The sequence below is a fragment of the Diospyros lotus genome, chromosome 10 (genome assembly GCF_014633365.1).
Source record: "Diospyros lotus cultivar Yz01 chromosome 10, ASM1463336v1, whole genome shotgun sequence".
Lineage (NCBI taxonomy): Eukaryota > Viridiplantae > Streptophyta > Magnoliopsida > Ericales > Ebenaceae > Diospyros > Diospyros lotus.
The window spans coordinates 8,914,971-8,934,997 of NC_068347.1; the positions used below are offsets into that span (position 1 = coordinate 8,914,971).

At 39.0% G+C, this 20,027-nt stretch overlaps 1 non-coding gene across 1 annotated transcript; it reads right to left on the bottom strand.

The window, feature by feature from the left end:
* Positions 1–329: 329 nt before the first annotated feature.
* Positions 330–435, bottom strand: LOC127812398 (small nucleolar RNA R71). The gene has a single exon (XR_008025901.1). It is a non-coding gene; the product is annotated as a small nucleolar RNA R71 (small nucleolar RNA).
* Between the last annotated feature and the right edge of the window lie 19,592 nt (positions 436–20,027).

Here is a 20,027-nt window from a genome sequence, read left to right on the forward strand (position 1 = left end):
GGATTAGCTCGAGCATTCAGAGACCAACAATACAGGTAAATAATTTTGAGATTGGACTAGCCATAATTCAAATGATTCAGACATCTGTTCAATTTGGAGGTTTTCCAAATGATGATCCCAACCAACACCTCATTAATTTTCTAGGGATATGCGACACTTTCAGGTTTAATGGGGTGTCCGATGATGCAGTGAGATTGAGACTCTTTCCTTTTTCTCTTCGAGATAAGGCTAAGAGTTGGTTGAGTTCGTTGCCGCAGGGATCCATTACTACTTGGGCTGATTTGGCACAAAAAGTTTTGGTGAAATGTTTTCCACCTGCAAAGACTACAAAAATGAGGAATGAAATTACCTCATTCATGCAACAGGATTCAGAGACTTTGTATGAGGCTTGAAGAGGTACAAGGAGCTATTACGACGATGTCCACTTCATGGTATTCCCGATTGGTTGCAGGTACAGACTTTTTATAATGGTTTATTAAGACATATGAGAACAATCACAGATGTTGCTACAGGTGGAGCACTTATGGATAAGTCATTTGATGATGCGTACACCTTACTTGAAGACATGACTGCAAATAATTATCAATGGAATCCTGGTAGGAATCCTCAAAGAAGAACTGCAGGTGTCTATGAAATTGATGCAATATTCGCCTTGATTGCTCAGGTACATGCATTAACTAAGCAGGTAGCTCAAAGTAGAATTCATACACCTTAAGAAACTGTGGCATCATGTGATTTATGTGGAGGAAATCATTTCAGGGAGGTGTGGATTGAACACGGAGTTTGCACAATATGTTGATAATTATACTAGGCAATAAAATAATACCAACTCGAATTTCTATAATCTGGGTTGGAGAAATCATCCAAATTTTTCATGGAGCAACAATCAGAATGTTCAACAACTTATTCAAAGGATGAATAATGGTCCTTTAGGATTCCATAACAATTCAATGCAAGACAAGGTTAAATCAGACAAGGAGTCTTTGAATAAGTTCATGGAGTAGACTGCAAATCTTTTTCAGAATCAATTAGCACAAATTCAGAGTTAAGGAATTACAATTAAAAATATAGAGAACCAATTGGGGCAATTGGCAAATTCCATGAATTTTTGACCACAAAGTGCTTTACCGAGCAACACTGAGCAAAATCCAAAGCGAGAGGGCAAAGAACAATACAAAGCAATTTCAAGTCGTTAATCTCACGAGCTGACTAGCTTATATGCTCCACAGTCAGACCCCAAGGAAACAAGTCAACAGCTAGTGGAAGGCCAATCAGATTTTAAGCAATTTGTGGATATGGGTGATGAGTTGATTGAACAAGGAGCGCCTTCAGTTAATCAAAATAAGGCTAAATCTGATGTATATGGAGAAAATTTTAGGAGGCAAAGGAAGAAGAAGAGGAGAATTATTCAACCAAATATGACCCCAAATCAGGATACCCACCTCCTCTCATTCCTTAATGTTTACAAAAACAAAAGCAAATTTTTTTCTAAATTTCTTGAGGTTTTTAAGAAATTGAATATTAATATTCCTTTTGCAGATGCATTGGAGCAGATGCCAAGTTATGCTAAATTCATTAAGGACATACTCTCAAGAAAGAGACAGCTTGAAGACTACGAGACAGTTGCCTTGACTGAAGAATGTAGTGTTGTGATTTAGAACAAATTACCTGTAAAACTCAAAGATCCAGGGGGCTTTTCTATTCCTTGCACTATTGGATGTTTGTTCTCCTTCTTTAAAAGCCAAGCCACCAAATTGTAAAAAGGAAAAGTTGATAAACGTGTTGAGGGAGCAAAAGAAGGGGATTGGATTGAAAGTTACTAACATTCAAGAAATAAGTCCATCAACTGGCATGCATAAAATTTTAACAGAAGAAAGATTCAAGCCTCCATGAAGATGGAAACCTAGTCAAGCTAATGACTATAAGCAAGCGCTTCTTGGGAGGCAACCCAAGCTCTTTTTTTCCTTTTTGTCTTTATTATTTTATTTTTGTTTTATTGAATAAATATGACTAATAACCCATACTTGTGATGTTGTGCAAATTCAAAAGAAAGGAAAATAAAGCTGATTCAGCTTGAACTGGCATGGGTATTCATAGTGTTCAATTATGTGGCTAGGGGAGTATTCATTTTTTTATTCTCCTTCTTCTTTGTCTTTCACATTAAGGACAATGCATTAAATAAGTTTGGGGGGGGGGGGGGTGAAATTATTAATTGTTGATTTATGCTATTTGTTTTGCTTGGGTGTTTTTGACATGAAATTTTTTAGCGAAATTTATATCAAGTGCATATTTGGCTAACCCCTAAACTAAATTTTTTTGTGAAAGATAAAATAAGCAGAACTTGTTATTTGGAATCATGATTTGCATTTGGGTTCTTTATTGTGTTTAACATTGAGTCTTTGATTTGGAATGGATAATATCCTATAAAGCAATATTAAGTATACTTGGGTTCTAAGATCATTGAAATACACGTTCTTTGTGTGACTATTCATGAAAGATAAATGTAATGCTTTTCTTGTGATTATTCCTTCTGAGCTTACCTAAACAGGGTTTAGGTAAATAGGGTGATTGATGTTGAGCGAGATGGAGCATAAAATGCACTCCTTTAGTTAAAAAAGAAAAGAAAAGAAAAAAATGAGATGGAGCATAAAATGTACTCGTTCAAAAAAAAAAAAGGAAAAAAGAAAAGAAAGGAAGAGAAATAAGAGAGAAAAAAGGAACCCTACTTTACTACTTTGTTTGTAGTAGTGAAAAAGGATGGTTACAATAATAGTTGTTGCACTATTCGATCATGCGAATTAGATGACAAAGCATAATTGAGTTTAGAATTTTGTATGGATTCTTGAACGGGGGAACGTAAGTATACTTAGTTTCCTTTATTTTCTATTGTTACATTTTGAATTGAGGATTTAGAATTTCTTTTCTTTGCTTGAGGACAAGCAATAATTCAAGTTTGGGGGTATTCTATAAATACAATCACAAACCAATCTAAGTAAGGTCCGAACAACCTATTCAAACAATTCATAAATGTTGCTAGAGCATTAGTTAATCTAAATGTCATTACGAAATACTCAAAATGGCTATACCTCGACTGAAATGTCATCTTTGGAACATCATTTGGTTTAATTCTCAATTGATAATATCTGGATCTCAAATCAATTTTCGAGAACACCTTTGCTCCCTATAGCTAATTGAACAACTCATTTATCATTGGAAGAGAATATTTATTCTTTATTGTGGCCTTATTTAGCTGACGGTAGTCAGTGCACATCCTTAGACTCTCGTTATTCTTCTTCACAAATAGCATTGGTGCGCCCCATGGCGACGTGTTTGGCCTAATGAACCCCTTATCAGTTAGCTCCTGCAGCTGACTCTTCAATTCTTTCATCTTCACTAGAGCCATCCAGTACGGCGGGATTGTTATCGATTGGGTTCCTAGCACTAACTCAATTGAGAACTCGATCTCCCGAGATGGAGGTAGTCCTGATAATTGTTCAGAAAACACGTCCTTATATTCTTGTACTACTCGTATCTCATTGAGCTTCAGTACCTCTTTCTTCTCCAACTGAGAATAAGCTATGTATCCATGAGCTCCTTGGCTCAACAACTTCATTGCCTTCATTGCCAAAATCATTTTTCCAACCTCAGGGTCACCTTGCCCCCGAAATTTGTCCCATCCTTCTTTGGGTTTCCTTATGGTCATTATTTTTCCTTCAACAATCTATATTAGCGTCATACTTGGACAGGAAGATTATGTCAAAGTCATATACTTTGAGTGAAATCAAATTTGCTTAAAATTGAGCGTCACTCATACTAACTTCACATCCTCTTACCATTTTTGAGGACTTATTTTTTCTTCCCATAGGTGTTGAATTCACCATCAAACATCCCATAGGTTTGGTTTCTACTCCCAAACTCCTAGTGAAATTTCACTATGGCTTGAGCTATATACCTCAAACCATATTACATAAATCTCCTAAAGGTGCGCCTTTTGGCTATCTCGATAATGATTTGGGTCCCATGCGGTTGCCTATGGCATAACCCATTCGCGTGTCTCATTTCACATATTATACCCAGACTTTTGATCATCGCATGTCTTCCTTTCATGTATATACTATCATCTCAATAACTTTATACATCAAATCATCATGTCCCAAATTATGAACAATTAAAATTTCCAACTCGAAATCTTTACGAGGCTCAAGACTTCACCTTGGCCACTTCATCAGCTAAGTTGATACCAAACTGACATTACTCGTTCCTATGAGTTGTTTCTTTAAGGTAACCTTACCGCAATTCCAAAATCCAAGGCACTACTCCTACCTCAATTTAGATAGTCCAAGAACCTCCTCCCTCAACTACTTTTGATCCACCGGACTTTTGGGCAGCATTCACACCTCCCTGACCTCTATTCAAGGCTAGCGTTCACACACACATATACGAGTGGTCTTCAGACACACCCATATCCATCGACGAACCTGGGGTTACCCACCTTGCCTACAAGAATTTTGGGTAACATTCGCACCTCTCTCACCCTATCATGGCCAAGGTTTTAGGCCTACCAAACTTTTGGGCAGCTATCGCACCTCCCTCACCCCATTACACAACTAAGTTTCTTACATGGGTGGCCACAAAGCTGGGGTCACCCCTTAGCCTGTTGGGTGTCAGCTCTGAGGTGTGCCTTCCTTGCATACACTTAGTATTTTTCAAATCCCTGAGAGGCTCCTCAAAATTCTTGGCCTAAATCCCAAGATTCACCGTGGCTTTGCATATTTAGCCACATGCAATTTTTTGATCATCTAACAAGTTCTAACTAAACAATGTTAACCTCTATGGTACCCCTCATGCAAACCATCCCATAGGTTTTCTCTGAATCCACGACCCCTAAATCTCTAAGTAGGGTTTTTAACGGACTTCACTCTGATACCAATTGTATCAGAGCCCTTTAAGTCTCCAAGTTAGGCTTTTTCCTTAGCCTCCAAATAAAATTTTGCTTTGATAACAACTATAATACTTCAAATTTTTCGAGTATGTTATAACTTAGGATTTTAGGAATTTCTCTTTTTTTTTTCTTCACACCACAACCATTGATATACATACAATTCCTAAAAATCCTAATTCTACGTTCTTAGCTTATCAAACCCGATAATCATACAACTAAGACAGGTGATATCATTATAAATGTGAAAGCTAGATCGAACTTGATATGGTACATAACCATAACACTTTATTTATTATATAAGAAACCGTTCAAGACGTCTACAAAATGAATTATGTGGATATCATCTCTCGAAATGATAATTGAACATCTCAAACATAACCAAAACATTCTAAGGTTTGCATCAACTAAAATTCTCGTACATAATTAGAGACATGCTGAAACATGCTACATTTAGCAAAATAAGCTTATTCTTCAATAATCTCCTTTCCCTTAGACCCGCTTGTCAAACCTGGGATGTTTGAATATTCCAAGGACACAGTCCAATTAGAAGATGAATCTTCTAGTGGGAACTCTAAAACAGTTTATATAAATGCATGAATAGGTATAAAACCTATGAGGAAATAACGACGACTACTCCAAAGTGTCTCATGAACACGTCAGCCTTCTCTAACGAGAGCTTTCTCAATGGTTCATGCATAGTGCCTCTCGGGAGGTCCTTAACCATGTCACCTCGGCCCGACCTCATAGAACTCATGCAAACACCACATCTGTTATCCTTTAGACTCATGGTCTTCCCTATGAGAGGTTTCTCGATGGTGCATGCATAGCGCCTCTTGAGGGATATCCAGACTTTTTCCTTTGAGCAACAATAGATAGGTATAACAGTATGGCCACACAAATTTTATAAATGCAACAGTTGAAAGCAACGACATATATTTCCAAGAAAACACATTTCATATATTCAACATGATTTCATACAAGAGAACAACAAGAGTTTGCATACATGATTCTCACAAAATACGTTTCATGCAATATAAGTCTTTTGTAAGAGAAAAAAAAAAAAAGGGTTTGGAGTATAGGAGCCTTACCTTGAAAGTTTATCTCTGGAAGTTATAGTTTCACAGCATACGGCCTAGGTTTCTCGCCTTTTTTTTTACTAGTTGGGATGAACTCTGACAAAGACTCGAAACTCTGGTGAGGTATGTTCTCTTTTGCTTCTCCTTTGATTCTTTCCCTTTTTCTTGTAAAATTTTCTCCCTTCTCTCAAGAATAAGATCCTCACCTTAGAATCCCTCAACCTCAAACTCACTTGAAATGGATTGTGAACAACCCCATGGCTCTATTTATAGGCTTGAAAAGGTTGGGACTCAAAAATTAAGCCTGCCCACACCACCAAAATCTTCCCAATATCTCTCTGGCATTCTTGCATTTCACTCAAACCTTCACCATATATATGTAGGCTATTTCACTTGAAGAAGAAATGATGTAGAAGCAACATGGAGGCAAGGGGATATCAATTTCTAGTGGCAAAAAGGCTTGGGACACATGGCATGGCGTAAGGTAATAGATGGTCGCGACTGGCAGCTGTGTGGCACGACAAGGCCGCCTATAGCTGCGCGATCGTGTGCATGCTATGTGCTTGGCCACATGAGCTCCCGTGCCCATGGGCATCGTCTGGCGCCCTGAAATGATACTGTTTTGGCACTTGGTTAGGTTTAAAAACCCAACCATTTTTTCTTGCATGGCCGAGGGTTCGATCCCACGACCAACCCCATGGCCACCCGAGTCCGTGTCGCCTGCTATAGCTACTTCCTTATTTAATAATGCACACATTTTATATTTAAGGTGATTCAACCCCAGTTTTTGAAATTACACTTAAACCCCAACATTTTTGAATAATTGCTAAAACTCCCTTAACCAAAAATACATTAATTTTAATTGCTTCCACCCAATACCTTATGTAACATCTTGCATCGAGTGATAGGAACAACCGGATCAACTTGCCTTGATGGGTATACGTGAACTTTCCAAGGGTCACCCATCCTTGAGCTATCCTGACTCAAGCACACTTAATCCAGGAGTTTTTTTATCCACATTCAACGCAAAAGGTATCCGGCTGATGTTGTTTCCTTCCTTACTATCCTCGATATATATACTAGCTTCTCTAGAGTCCCTTCTTAGAGCTGACCTTAGGTTCTCGAGATATTACATTCTCCCCCCTTGAGCACATGATGTTCTCGTCATGTGACCTTACAACTAGTCCCAAATTTTATCTCCTTTAATTGTTGTTATCCTAGAAGCCTACTAAGAGCCGTTCCTTGTTCAGGCCCTCGTGCCTTGGTGCCACTCCCCATCCTCATCGAACTGCCATCTCCAAGGGTCAGGTTTGATACCACTTGTAACATCCCACATCAAGCGATAGGAAGGACCGGATCAACTTACCCTGATGGAGCTATGTGAACTTCCTAAGGGTCACCCATCCTTGAGCTACCTTAACTTAAGCACATTCAACCCGAGAGTTCTTTATCCACATTCAGCCTAAAAGGTATCCAGCTGGTGTTACCAAAAATACAACAATTAAATTTTATAATGTGGGGTCCACTCGAGCTCGCTATTGGGTGAAGTAAGGTTGCTGTGAGAGAAGTTGTCAAAAGGGAGTCTTCCACAAGGATCTGTCTCGCCATAAGGATCTTGCTTCAAGCTCCTTTGCCTTAAGACTTTCACTGCAAGGATTTTGCCACAAGGATCTTACCTTAGGTTCCTTTGCCTTAAGACTCTAGCCACAAGAATCTATCTCGCCACAAGGATTTCGTCACAAGGATGTATCTTTGCCATAAAGATCTCATCGCAAGGATGTATCTAGGTTTTGCCATAAGGATTTTACTTCAAGCTCCTTTGCCTTAAGACTTTCGCCGCAAGGATTTTACCACAAGGATCTGTCTCACCGCAAGGATTTCGCCACAATGATGTATCTTTGCCACAACACTACAAGAGTTTGGACCTTTTTTGGCAGTGAAAAAATTGCCGAAAAAAGTAAAAAAAATCATCGGTAAAAGTTTTATTGGCTGTAATTATAACCGCCGGAAATACCTTAGTCGGGAAAGCTTGCTAGTGGTTGAAAATTGCCATAAAAGACTTTATCGACAGTTTTCATAAACCGCTGGTAAAAATAATCATTACCGGCGGTATTTCTAAACCGCCAAAAACTTTCGGTGGTTTAATGAAACCGCCGGCAAAAACCAAAAAACTGTTAGCAATTTTAAAAAATAAGATTTTTAAAAACTATATAACAATCAATAAATAACCTGTATAACAATCAATAACCATGGCAACAAAAAACCACCAACAATTTTAAAAGATTCACCCGCTACACACAATAAGTATAACAACTGTATACAATAGATCTATTTAAGTACAACACATTTGATCATTTAGAAAGATCGATCTTGTCTCGTCTCATTACATAATACCATTCAAAAGCACAAACAAATCAACCCTAAACTAAAACATGTCCAAGTGACCTCAGATAACCCTTGATTATACCACCATGCCATTCTTTTGCAACTGTTCATAATCCGGGAGTGGGACTATGGGTAAAGCTATCCTAGAGGGTCGTAGAGGTATTGAAGTCGCTACGAGGTTTCTCTTGGGAATTGAAGACTATCGGAGGGAGTGTTGTTCCTGACTTGTGGGCGTTGTAGGCAGGACACGATTCTTAAGGATGGCTAGTGTTGACACATGGTAATTATTGAATGGAGCTTTGGTCTCACGAAGAGGAGGCTTTTATTGCGAGACCACTCACAACAAGCCTTTGGCTACTCGGCTGCTCGCGGTAAGGCTGTCATGAGGTCACTTGTAGCCAGCCTCAAGCCACTAGGCAACTCACGACAAGGCTGCCTTGAGGTTGACCCTTGTGGCTAGCCTCTCGCCGTGAGGTAACTCCCGACAAGGCTTCCGTTAGGCTGACCCTCACAGCCAGCCTCTAGCCGCGAGGCCACTTCGAGGCCAGCCTTTTGCCGCGAGGCTGCCGTAAGGGCACTGCAAGCTCCCTTGCAGCAAGCCTTTTGCTGCAGGCCTTCATTTTTTATTAAAATTCCTCATTTCCCCCCTCCATTCTCATGGCACAACACACCTTACACATAAATTTACATTAATTCATAAATAAATGGGTCATTACACCCAACCTTATTGTTTGCTTATTCCTTTTTGGTCTTTGTTGTTGGACAACAACTTGCATCCCTTGAAACTGCTCTAGCCGTGGGTCACCTTCACCAAGAGGGTGCTAATTGTGCTTTGGTGAAGGGTTCGGTGGAAGGTTGGGCATGGACGGACTAGGACCTCTATGTTTGTAGAGGAAGGCTAGTCTCCCGGTTCATAGGTTCGTGGGAGCTTCTTTGAAGCATCTTGGATTTGGCTTCGTGGATAATCGGCAATAATGAACCATCTTAGAGGTATTCCTTTGTAACCCCCTAGGGATGGTTTTTGGTTTTGTGCATGTGGGTGCCTTATACCAAGTCTTGCAAAGGGTTGTTTTCGCTTTCGTTGTGCATGTGGTTTTTGAAATGTTTTAAAATCCCTTGCCTCTTACATAGATCCACTAAGAGTTGGATTTTCAGGCTTCACCCTTTCAATACAAGGGCGAGGAAATAGGTTGGAGGCAATTATGGACAATGTACATTTGTTCAAAGTAGTTCCAATAAATCAAAATGATGGAATTATCATTGTGTACAAGGATGCGATTGATTAAGTGCTTGGAAATAATGGCGAAGATGACCATGGGATAGTCATGAGGTATGAGGATGTTCCCCTAATCTACAGGAGTGAAGATGATAGGCTCCTCATCAATTATTATGTGAGCCACAAAGTTCACATATAGGGCCTGGCGTGCATATGACTTCCTGGTTGATGATGAATCACCGGGTAAGTTTCCCCTCCAGATATAACTTGGATATGCTCCTTTGTAGGCTTGTTAACCATTGGAGGCGTAGAGGTTTCTCCCCCTTGGGGTATTCTCTACTGTTTTGGCGAGGTCCTACTATTTTATTGGATTGGGGCCTTTCCCTCCATAAGTCGCGATCCACTCTAGGAAATCTATCTTGTTACGGAGCGTGGTTGTGATAGGGCACCCTTTGGGAGGAGTTGATCGAGCTTACCTTCCTTGGCTAGCTTCTCAATCTGCTTGTGAAGTGGGTGACAGTTTTCTATGGAGTGGCTTAAGCGTTGGTAGAACTAGCAGAAATGCAGTGGGTCCTTTTCTTTTGGCTCGTCGGGGGATGGGGGAAGTCTAAGAAGGCCCATTTGAGAAGGGATAGCCTCTCTAGGAGAGGTGATCGGAGTATAAACTTGAGCTCTAATGGGGGCTAACATGTATGTTTGCTAACGATACCGGTGATAATCGTCAGGCTTGGGGGTCTTTACATCATGTTGTCTAAGCCCTTCGACCAACATATCTATTCGCACGAGAAAATAAATCAACTAATGTGGTTGGCTGTTTAAGTGCTAGGGACTCCCTTAATGACACAAGGGTTGTTCCCTGTAGGAAAGCCAAAACTGCTACCCCAACTGATAGATCCTGGACCTCTAGCGTTGCATTTTTGAAATGGTCAATATACTGCCTTAAAGTTTCTTTGGGGCCTTATCAGATGCTAAGGAGGGAAGTGGGGTCCTTCTTCCTCGAGGCGTGGGCTAGAAAGCTGTAACTAATTTTGCTTGCAATTGTTCATAAGAGGTGATGTAACCGAAGGGTAACCTGCTGAACCAAGCATGGGCATAAGCTGTCAGGGATTGCGAGAAAACCAAGCACATGGTGGTGTCACTCCACTTATACAAATATACCAAGGATTTAAATCGTTGAGTGTGGAGGATGGGATCTTTTGTCTTACTATACTTAGGCAAGTGAGGGAGCTTAAATTTGGGTGAAAGGGCCTAGCTGAGCACATCCTTAAAAAAAGGAATCAGCCATAGATGTGTGTCATCAGATATCTCCCCCGCTACCTTTTCCTCAAAGACTTCCTTGATCAACTTTTGATTTCTAAGCCCCAAGAAGCGGGAACCCGCTCAGGCTTACTCACTTCTCTAGTAGAGGTTATGCTCATCGTTGTTTCTTCCTGCATGCCACTTTTCCTTGTGTTCTTATGCCTTTTCGCTTATAAGGCCTCTGCGACGGGAATAGGTTGTTGTGATTTTGAGGAAACCACTGGGGGTTCCAAAGAATGATGTTGCAAGGGTACTAAATCACTAATGCAAATACCTCTTGAAGCAGGCAACTTAGAGGCCTATATTTCTCCATGGATGGGCAAGAGTGTATGCAGCAGCTCAAATAAATGCTATAAAGTCTTGGACTTTTCCTCATCACTTTTCCTTAAATCCTTATATCTTTACTCTTATTTCTAGAATTCCTCAAGGGACACAGTGGAGGATTTTTTAGCTCCAGAGGTTCCAGGCACATCAGCCTTAGATTGGCCATCTTCGGTATTGCTCTATTGGACTAGATCAAGGGACTTGGTGAGCAGGAGACGTGGGTGCAAGAGACGTTTTCTCAATAGACTAGTTGTGTGTCTGTGGATATTGCTCATCAATTGTTTGTCTTATTCGGGATGCAATAGGTTATAGGGATATGGCTAGCAAATGTTCCCCAATAGTAGCTTTATGTTGTAAAGGAAGATTGGAATGTGTAGTGTCAAGTTGGGATCCTTTTAATCGAGTGAACCTTGTCCCTTTATCCATAGAAGGTGACCTTTTGCTCAATTCCCACAGACAATGCCAAATTGTTATTGCCATAATACAATAATTAAAATTATTTATCTTAGGGAAAAGCTAACATAGAGCTCCTTGGGAAAATGGTGAGGCCCAAGATGCCTCTAGAAATCAATAGAGGTTAGGCTTAATCCGTTATCCAAGACAGCTGAGGCTTCGAGGTTCCTAAATAGGTCTTCAGAGTCTTCAAGGTGGTAACCCCTGGAAAGTCTTCGGGGGACTAAGGGTAGGAAGGTCCCAAAGAGTCTTCGAGGGGAATCTGAAAGGGTCTTCGGGGATGTGGTGCTAGTTAGGTCTACAACACAGAGACAATTAGAAGGCACGTGGGGATCTAACCCCCATGAGCCCTCTCATGCCTAAGTTAGACACTGATGTCTTGATGAAGATATAAAATTACATATGAGTGTGTATGTTGTATGTCCAGTGTGGGTCTTTCTGAGAGTCATCTCTTGATAGGTCGTGAATGGTCCAAGGTCAAAGTTTTAAGGACCGATGTCTCAGAGAGAGAGAGAGAGAGAGAATTAAGAAAGGTCTATTTGTTGTGGAATAGATGACTATTTATAGACATTTACTGGTGGGGCCCATAAAAGTCTTCAGACTCTTCAAGGAAGATGCTTCAAGTGAGGCTAGAGGGCGTAGAGGTATCATTGAGGCAAGAACGCTTGATGAGTATCCTCCAGGTGGGTCTAAAGATTCTTTAGAACCACTGAGAGTTTTGGTTCTGGGAGTCTCTAAGTGAGTCTTTAGGTTGTGCAATGCTAAGTGATGTGTTATTATTTTTACGTATTTTCTATATCATTCTTACTTGATTTTATACTTAATTCTTTTGCTTATATATGTTTTCTATATTAATTTTAGGTAATTTATCATGTTGATAGGATTTGAAGGAAAAGTAAGAAAGAAGAGTAAAAGTTATGGATTTTCGCTACTCAAGGATCTGATTAAAAATAAAATTTGTACCAATTGGAATGTCAAAAAATTCTAAAAAAATATATATGAGAGCTCTATATATCTATTTTTCTACACTTCAAACGATGTGTAAATCTAAATTTTTTACAGAAAGTTATAGCTATTGGAGTTACAGAAGGTCAAACCTATCAAAAATTTAGCATTACCTACAATTTTTTCATTCCATTTTCTCCAAGTTGGGCAAATTTGTAGATGGATTAAGAGGTATTTTAAGGGTTATTTGAGCTGCCTATTTCATGTGGAATTAGGCCTAATTGGACCTAAGAAGCCTAGCCTAAAATTCTAATCAAATTAAGCCCATATCTTACAAAAATCCTTAAATTGTAATTCTTGATATTTTGAGGGATTATTTTGTATTGAGTATAAGACCTAAACTTTTGAGTGGACATGGGTGGAATGAAACATGGAAAGGAAAACATGGAGGAGAAAATTATGGAGGTAAGGTGTAACGCCCCACTTTCAATTACACAATGAAGCAATAAGATATTCATTATATGCTAATAATGACCTCGGGCGTTACTGGAAATCCTTTATCAACGGAAGTAAGGATCGAACCTGAGTATGCTAAATAGCTAGGATTTCCACAAGTTTAAATAAAAGTCTGTCACGTACCCACATATCAGAAAGTTATAGCAGCTTCACAACTACATAAATTTTACGGTACAGTCGCAGAACCGCACACAAACACTATACATCCTTAAGTATCTTAACTGCTATTTAAATTACAACATTGGGATTATAGAGGTACACAAATAAATCCAACTCTAAATCAGCCAAGCACCACCTCTGAATCCTTGCTCGTGCTGGAACCTGGAGTACCTGATAAGCTTAACATACCTGGAACGTTGAATGTTCCAGGGATATGAAACACCCGAGTTAGATTATTACATCTAAGTGAGTGGTACAAGGAAAGAAACTATGCATGCAAGAGCAATATGTAGCTTTGCCAGGAGACATGCAGAAATAAGAACGAAATCTCCCAAGATCACGGCTCACCACAAGAGCACGAGATCCCCTGTGATATTCCAACAACTAACCACAAATACAAATACTGAGATGCATATAAAATAAACAAGATTTGATCAAAAGCAATATAACATGAGATGTAACCTCTCGGCCCCTTTACACAGGCACAAGATATCCTCCTTACTTACCATGTATGAACCCTTCAGCCCCTTTACACAGGTCCACATGGTCAGCCCCCTTACACAGGCCCCCGTGGTAGTTCACACATGACAAGCCACCAACTAACCACAGCCACCAAATGACAAGATGTATGACAAAGTAGAAGGAATATGATCACAAGCCACGCACAAAAGCTGTCATGGTCAAACTCGATGCAACAAAGTAGAAAAGATACGCTCGAAACAAAGGGAATATAAGATGTAAGCAACAAACCATCCACAAGTGAAAACCAAGAGTGATCAATAGGAATCAAGGAACATGCATAAGAACCACTCACAAATGAAACCAAGAATAATCAAGAGGAAGCATGCACAAGAACCACTCACCTTGATCGTTTCCCTTCGATAGCACGGTTTACAGCCCGATTTCGAGCACTAGGGGTTATTTCTGCAGAAATCATGGATTTTAGTGAACCAAACCTTAAATATTTTTACATAGGGTTGTAGATAATTGAAATAGAAGAACAACGGTGAAACTTTTAGGCCAAACGGAGGCTAGATGCACCCTCACGTGCCCCTGGAAGGTTGGCTATGCACCACCTCCTCCCTTGTTACGAATTCTGCAACCTAAAATTAAAAATGCTATAATTTGCTCATTTTTTCTCTAATTCACTCTTTGTTTGAACCTACAGACTCCTCTTTTTGTGATCTATGATCCTACAGAAAGAAAATTGGCTTACCTCTTCGAATTTGCTTCTGTTTTTGTGTCTTTCCGACTAGGTCTCTCTATCCTTTCTTCTTTGGTTTCTTTGGTTTTCTTGCACTTGCTTGCTTTCTTTCTTCTTAGCTTCACGTGGCCTCTCTTCCTCCCCTTTATATAGCCTTTCAATGCCCAAATCTTTAAGATTTCTCTTGGCCTCCAAGTTACTTATTTTCTACCCTAGTAATTATTACAACTTTGAAAATTTCCTATCTTCCAATACAAGCCTCATCTTCTTCCAATCCTAGGCCTCCAAATACACCTTCAAGATAAGCTCTATCATCTTCTTCCTTTGCAAGCAAATCCTAGCCAATCCTTGTCTTCCAAGTTTAGACTTTTAGGATAAAAATCAATCATTACAATCATGAGACTTTATGGTGAAGCGTCCAAATCCATCCCTATCTTTCCAACACATGGCTTCTAGGATAAGGAATCATTATTGCATTCATTCCTTTTGTTGGAAACAAACTAACCCTTTTACAAGTTGTGATATTTTCACTTGGGTTCGGTTTAATGCCTTCAAAATCGTTTTTGTTTACACTTTAGCTCTAAACTTCCATTTGAAACATTTTATTGCAACATCCAAGCTTTACATTAAATTATGGGGTATTACATCCTCCCCCCCTTAAAATAAATTTCGTCCTCGAAATTTTTCTTCTTAGCTCACTTAGAATTTATTTTTCCCAAACAAATTCCTCAAAATCATGGTGTCTCCAGAGCACCTTCTCCAAGAAATATTATTTTACTCCTCAAAACCCACTTCAAGGTCAATTTATTTGACCTGACGTGCCTCGACCAATATGGTTTGCCTTAACTCTTGGCCTAAGGCACATATTTTTAGCTCAGAAATCAAAACGTTTCATCCAAAAAGCGGTTTCAAGGTTTCAACCCTTTCCCAATTGTCAACTCATAAATCAAAACGTTTCATCCAAAAATCGGTTTCAAGGTTTCAACCCTTTCTCAATTGTCAACTCATAAATCAAAACGTTTCATCCAAAAATCGGTTTCAAGGTTTCAACCCTTTCCCAATTGTCAACTCATAAATCAAAACGTTTCATCCAAAAATCGGTTTCAAGGTTTCAACCCTTTCCCAATTGTTAACTCATGACCATACCTTCGAGTCTTCAAGAATAGCTTTCCAGATCTATTCATCAGATAAGAGTGAATTGCCAGGCTAGCGACGTAAATAGATGTTCCATCAGGAATCACATCCAATGCCACAGGCTAAAAAGCCTCACCAGTCCCCACTTGTGCAATCCATACACTTGCAAAAAATAACCATCACTGAGGCTTGACCGTCCCAGAGACTCTTAGGAGGCTCCAGGGAACTCTTGCCCCACTAGGCTTTTTGGGGTCATTTGGGCGTATCCGAATACTTCTATGAATTTATGGGATATTTGGATTTACCTAGGGCACCCCACAACATGTCTCGCATGGGACATGGGAGAAGGTCTCCTGTTGGAGGCAGGACAGGGTCTCTCGTGGAACATAGGGGAGGATCTCTTGTTGGAGGTGGGAGAGGGTCTCTTATTGGAGGTGTGAGAAGGTCACCTATTGGAGGTGGGTCTCTCATTGGTCATGAGGGTAAGTTTCTAATGGGAGAGTCTCTCGCGGAAGGTGAGTTTTTCTTGGAGGATGAGTTTGTTACTTCTTATTTAGGCCATCGCAAGTTAGTCTCTAGACTTTTTATTGCTCTTGTGACTTTTTGATTGAGCTTCCCACAGATGGCTCCAATTGTTTTTGAGAAGATACAACAATGCATTTTAAGTGCAAGAGATCGTCTCAATAAAGTGTAAGTGACCCTCAATCACGTGACTTGATGATAAGCGACTTGATGACTAGAGACCTCCTTAATAATAAGAGACTTGCTAAGAAAGAAACAAGTTAAGGGTAAGGGTGAGGTCACTTGCTAACCCTTCAATGCTTAAGTCAGTCTCATGCTTGAAGAGGAATTAAAGTTTTAGCAGTGTAGTGGGTATACCTTAAGTAGGAGGATGACTCTCTTATTTATAGATAGGGAGGGGACTAAAAGGTGGCAAGAGACCTGCAATTTTGAACTTAATCGATTCAGTGTGCGACATGGCCTTCAACAAGTTTCCAGCATGGCATGGCCACATGGCCCTCAGTTAGGCCAGATGGATTTTTGCTAGGCAATCGCATGGCTACATAGCTTAGGTCTTCACGGTATGGCTACAGAAGCACAACATGGCTGCAAGGCACTCGGATTGTGCAACACGCAACATAGTCTCTCATTGCTAGTGCGCAACCACATGTTCGAGAGAGTCTCTCGATGCCACACACATGGATTTCTCAATCCGTGCAGGCCGTATTATAACATTCCGCATCGAGCGGTAGGAAAGATCGGAACAACTTATCCAGATGGGTCTACACGAACATCCTAGGGGGTCACCCATCCTTGAGCTTCTCTAGCTTAAGCACGCTTAACCCTAGAGTTCTTTGCCTACATTCAGCTCAAAAGGTATCCAGTTGGTGTTATTTCCTTTCTTACTTATTCTCGATATATACTACCATTCTCTGAGCTCTTGGGGTATTACATTCTCTCCCTTGAGCATATGACATCCTCGTCATGCGACTTTACAACTGATCCCAGATCTCCTCCCTTTGCATGATTGATGTGGGATTTCCCTAAGGTGCCTACACGCACCCCCCCTTAGGGACTCAGCGTCCTCGCTGAGGTTTGCCCCACCACCGCGCTCAGAGGCTCGGGGGTCGGCTTTGATACCACCTGTAACATCCCACATCGAGCGATAGGAAGGACCATAACAACTTACCCTGATGGACTTACGCGAACTTCTTAGGGAGTCATCAATTCTTGAGCTTCTCCAGCTTGCTTAAGGGGTCACCCATCCTTGAGTTTCTCCATCTCAAGCACACTTAACTCTAGAGTTCTTTGCCTACATTCAGCCCAAAAGGTATCTAGCTGGTGTTATTTCCTTTCTTACTTATTCTCGATATATACTACCATTCTCTGGGCTCTTGAGGTATTACACGTATAGCCTTACTTTGTCGTTATGCCAGGTGACCTCCAGCACATACCTACTAGATAAGCTTGTTGCCCGCATGCCAAGCCTTGCGGCTACTTCCTACTTGCAATGTGTAGCCTTCTACTTACTCTTTCCTTATTGTGGCTTTCGTCCCTCGTTTTCCTTTTAGCTATTTAGCCCATTTTTTCCACTCACATGATTTTGCTTCGTGATGGACTTACCCAACATACTATGGGCCCATTTTATCATACTTGGGCTCTTTGTTGGGCATAACACTAACAAATATATAACCTAAATGTATATGGCTAGAAACTTAAACTAAATATAAACTATACTATATAAGATTTACATATATGTATAATAAAAAAAATATATCAATGGTGGTTGGTTACCATAGCTGGTTGTTAATGGTGCCACCTAGCCGATATAAGGTGGAAAGAGAGAGGAGAATCGGGAAGAGAAACTCTCTTGTGACCACTATTGCCATGCTCACCAAAGAGAGAGATGAAGAGGGAAGAGAGGAAAGACATTTTAGGCATTTCAAAAATTTGATGGCTTTTTTCTCAAGTTGAGGCATTACAAGAAAACAACATATTAGCAATAGAATTATTTTTTCTATCACTAATTTGGGATGAATTTGCTATCGAATTGCAATTTTTACAATCTAATTAAGAATACAAAGTTTGAGAAGGGTTTTGTGATGGACAATATAGTTGAAAAATTAACGACAAATTTTGTGAATGATTAATTTAATGACCAAATTTCATATTTGGACTTTGAGACAAAAAGCTTTCCATCGCTAATATATGACAGATTTGTGATGGAACAAGTAGTTGCAAAATTAGGAAAACAAAACATATATATTTTTAATTGCTTAATTAAATTTCCAATGAAAATTAATGAGAAAATTTTTTTGTTGCTAATTTCTTACTAATTCTACGATGGAACAAACTGTTACAAAATTTGAAAAATAAAAAATATATATATATATAATATATATGAAATTGCTCAATTAAAGTTTCAATGAAAATTAGAGATAGAAAAACTTTTTGTCGCTAATTCGCAACTGATTTTACGGCAAAACAAGATGTTGCAAAGTTAGGAAGATAAGAAAACTATATTTTTAATTATTCAATTAAATTTCCAAAGAAAATTAGTGATGGAAGAACTTTCAGTTCCTAATGTGTCGTTGATATATGACAGAACAAGCCGTCACAAAGTTAGAAAAATAAAAAAATAAATTTTTAATTGCTCAATAAAAGGTATGCATATTCTAATGGAGCATACTATCTGGTACAAAATAATATTTTTAATTGCTCAATAAATTTTCAATGAAAATTAGCAAGGAAACAATACTTGCCACTAATTTGCTACTGATTTTGTGATGGAAATAACATTTTTAATTGTTCAAAAAAATATATATATATTGAGAAAAATATATAATCCAGAGAAAAAAATTAAAAAATTAATTTTGAATTATTCAAAAAAAATTGAGAGATATTTTATGATAAATATATTTTGGAATTATTTTACTATTTATATAACTCTTTATATATATGTAACATTGTAATACCTTGGAAATTCAGATTAATTTAAGAATTTTAAAACTCAAGTTTTCATAGACAAATTGGTAAAATAAATATATAAAACCAATTTCATTTTTATATAAGTGAGGGTCAATAAATTAAATAAATAAAATGCAAGATTTTCAAATTATGATTTATAAATAATTAATTAATTAATTAAAATGAAGAGCTAGCCTAGCTAATAAAACAAGGGTTACATTTCCAGGCTTTGTCTATGAAGGTCCAAGTAAGAAGCCCATTATGGCTATCCTATACGAGGAAAAAAAAAAGAATAAAAAGAAGGTGAAAAATCCACAATATAAGAGGCATGATATAATACCTCGTATTACATGGTGTTGAAAAAAAATAATTTTCAATTATTTTGAAAGGACATTCGGTGGACTGGGAAGTCCAAAAGTCGATTTCGAGAAATTAATTAATAAAATTATTGAATCAAATGCAGGGAATGCCTCAGGACTTGGATCTCAAGGGATGAGGGCATGAGATTGATGAGCGTCTAGAGATAAGATTAATAACGCTGGAAGTAGTCCAATCAAAAATAATGTTTTAGAATAAATTTTGTATAAGCCCGAATAGGTGCCGGTAACGAATGGTCGTAGAGGACCTCCGGGAAGCAGAGGGGAGGGTGGTTCAGTTTCGCGAGTGAGGCAACCTTGAGGTGATTTCGGGTGGAATGAAGGTTCCATGCGTGCGCAGGTACGAAATCAGCTTTATCGAGTAAAGTCGGATATTAATTTTAAGAGAAATCAAGATTTCGAGTGGTTTGATGTAATTATTTAAAGCATTGGAGGGTCCAAGTGCTATTATAAAAAATTTCCAAGTGAAATTAAAATTCCTTAAGTGGGATTAATGTGAAATTGGGGGATTAATATGTAGATTATGTAA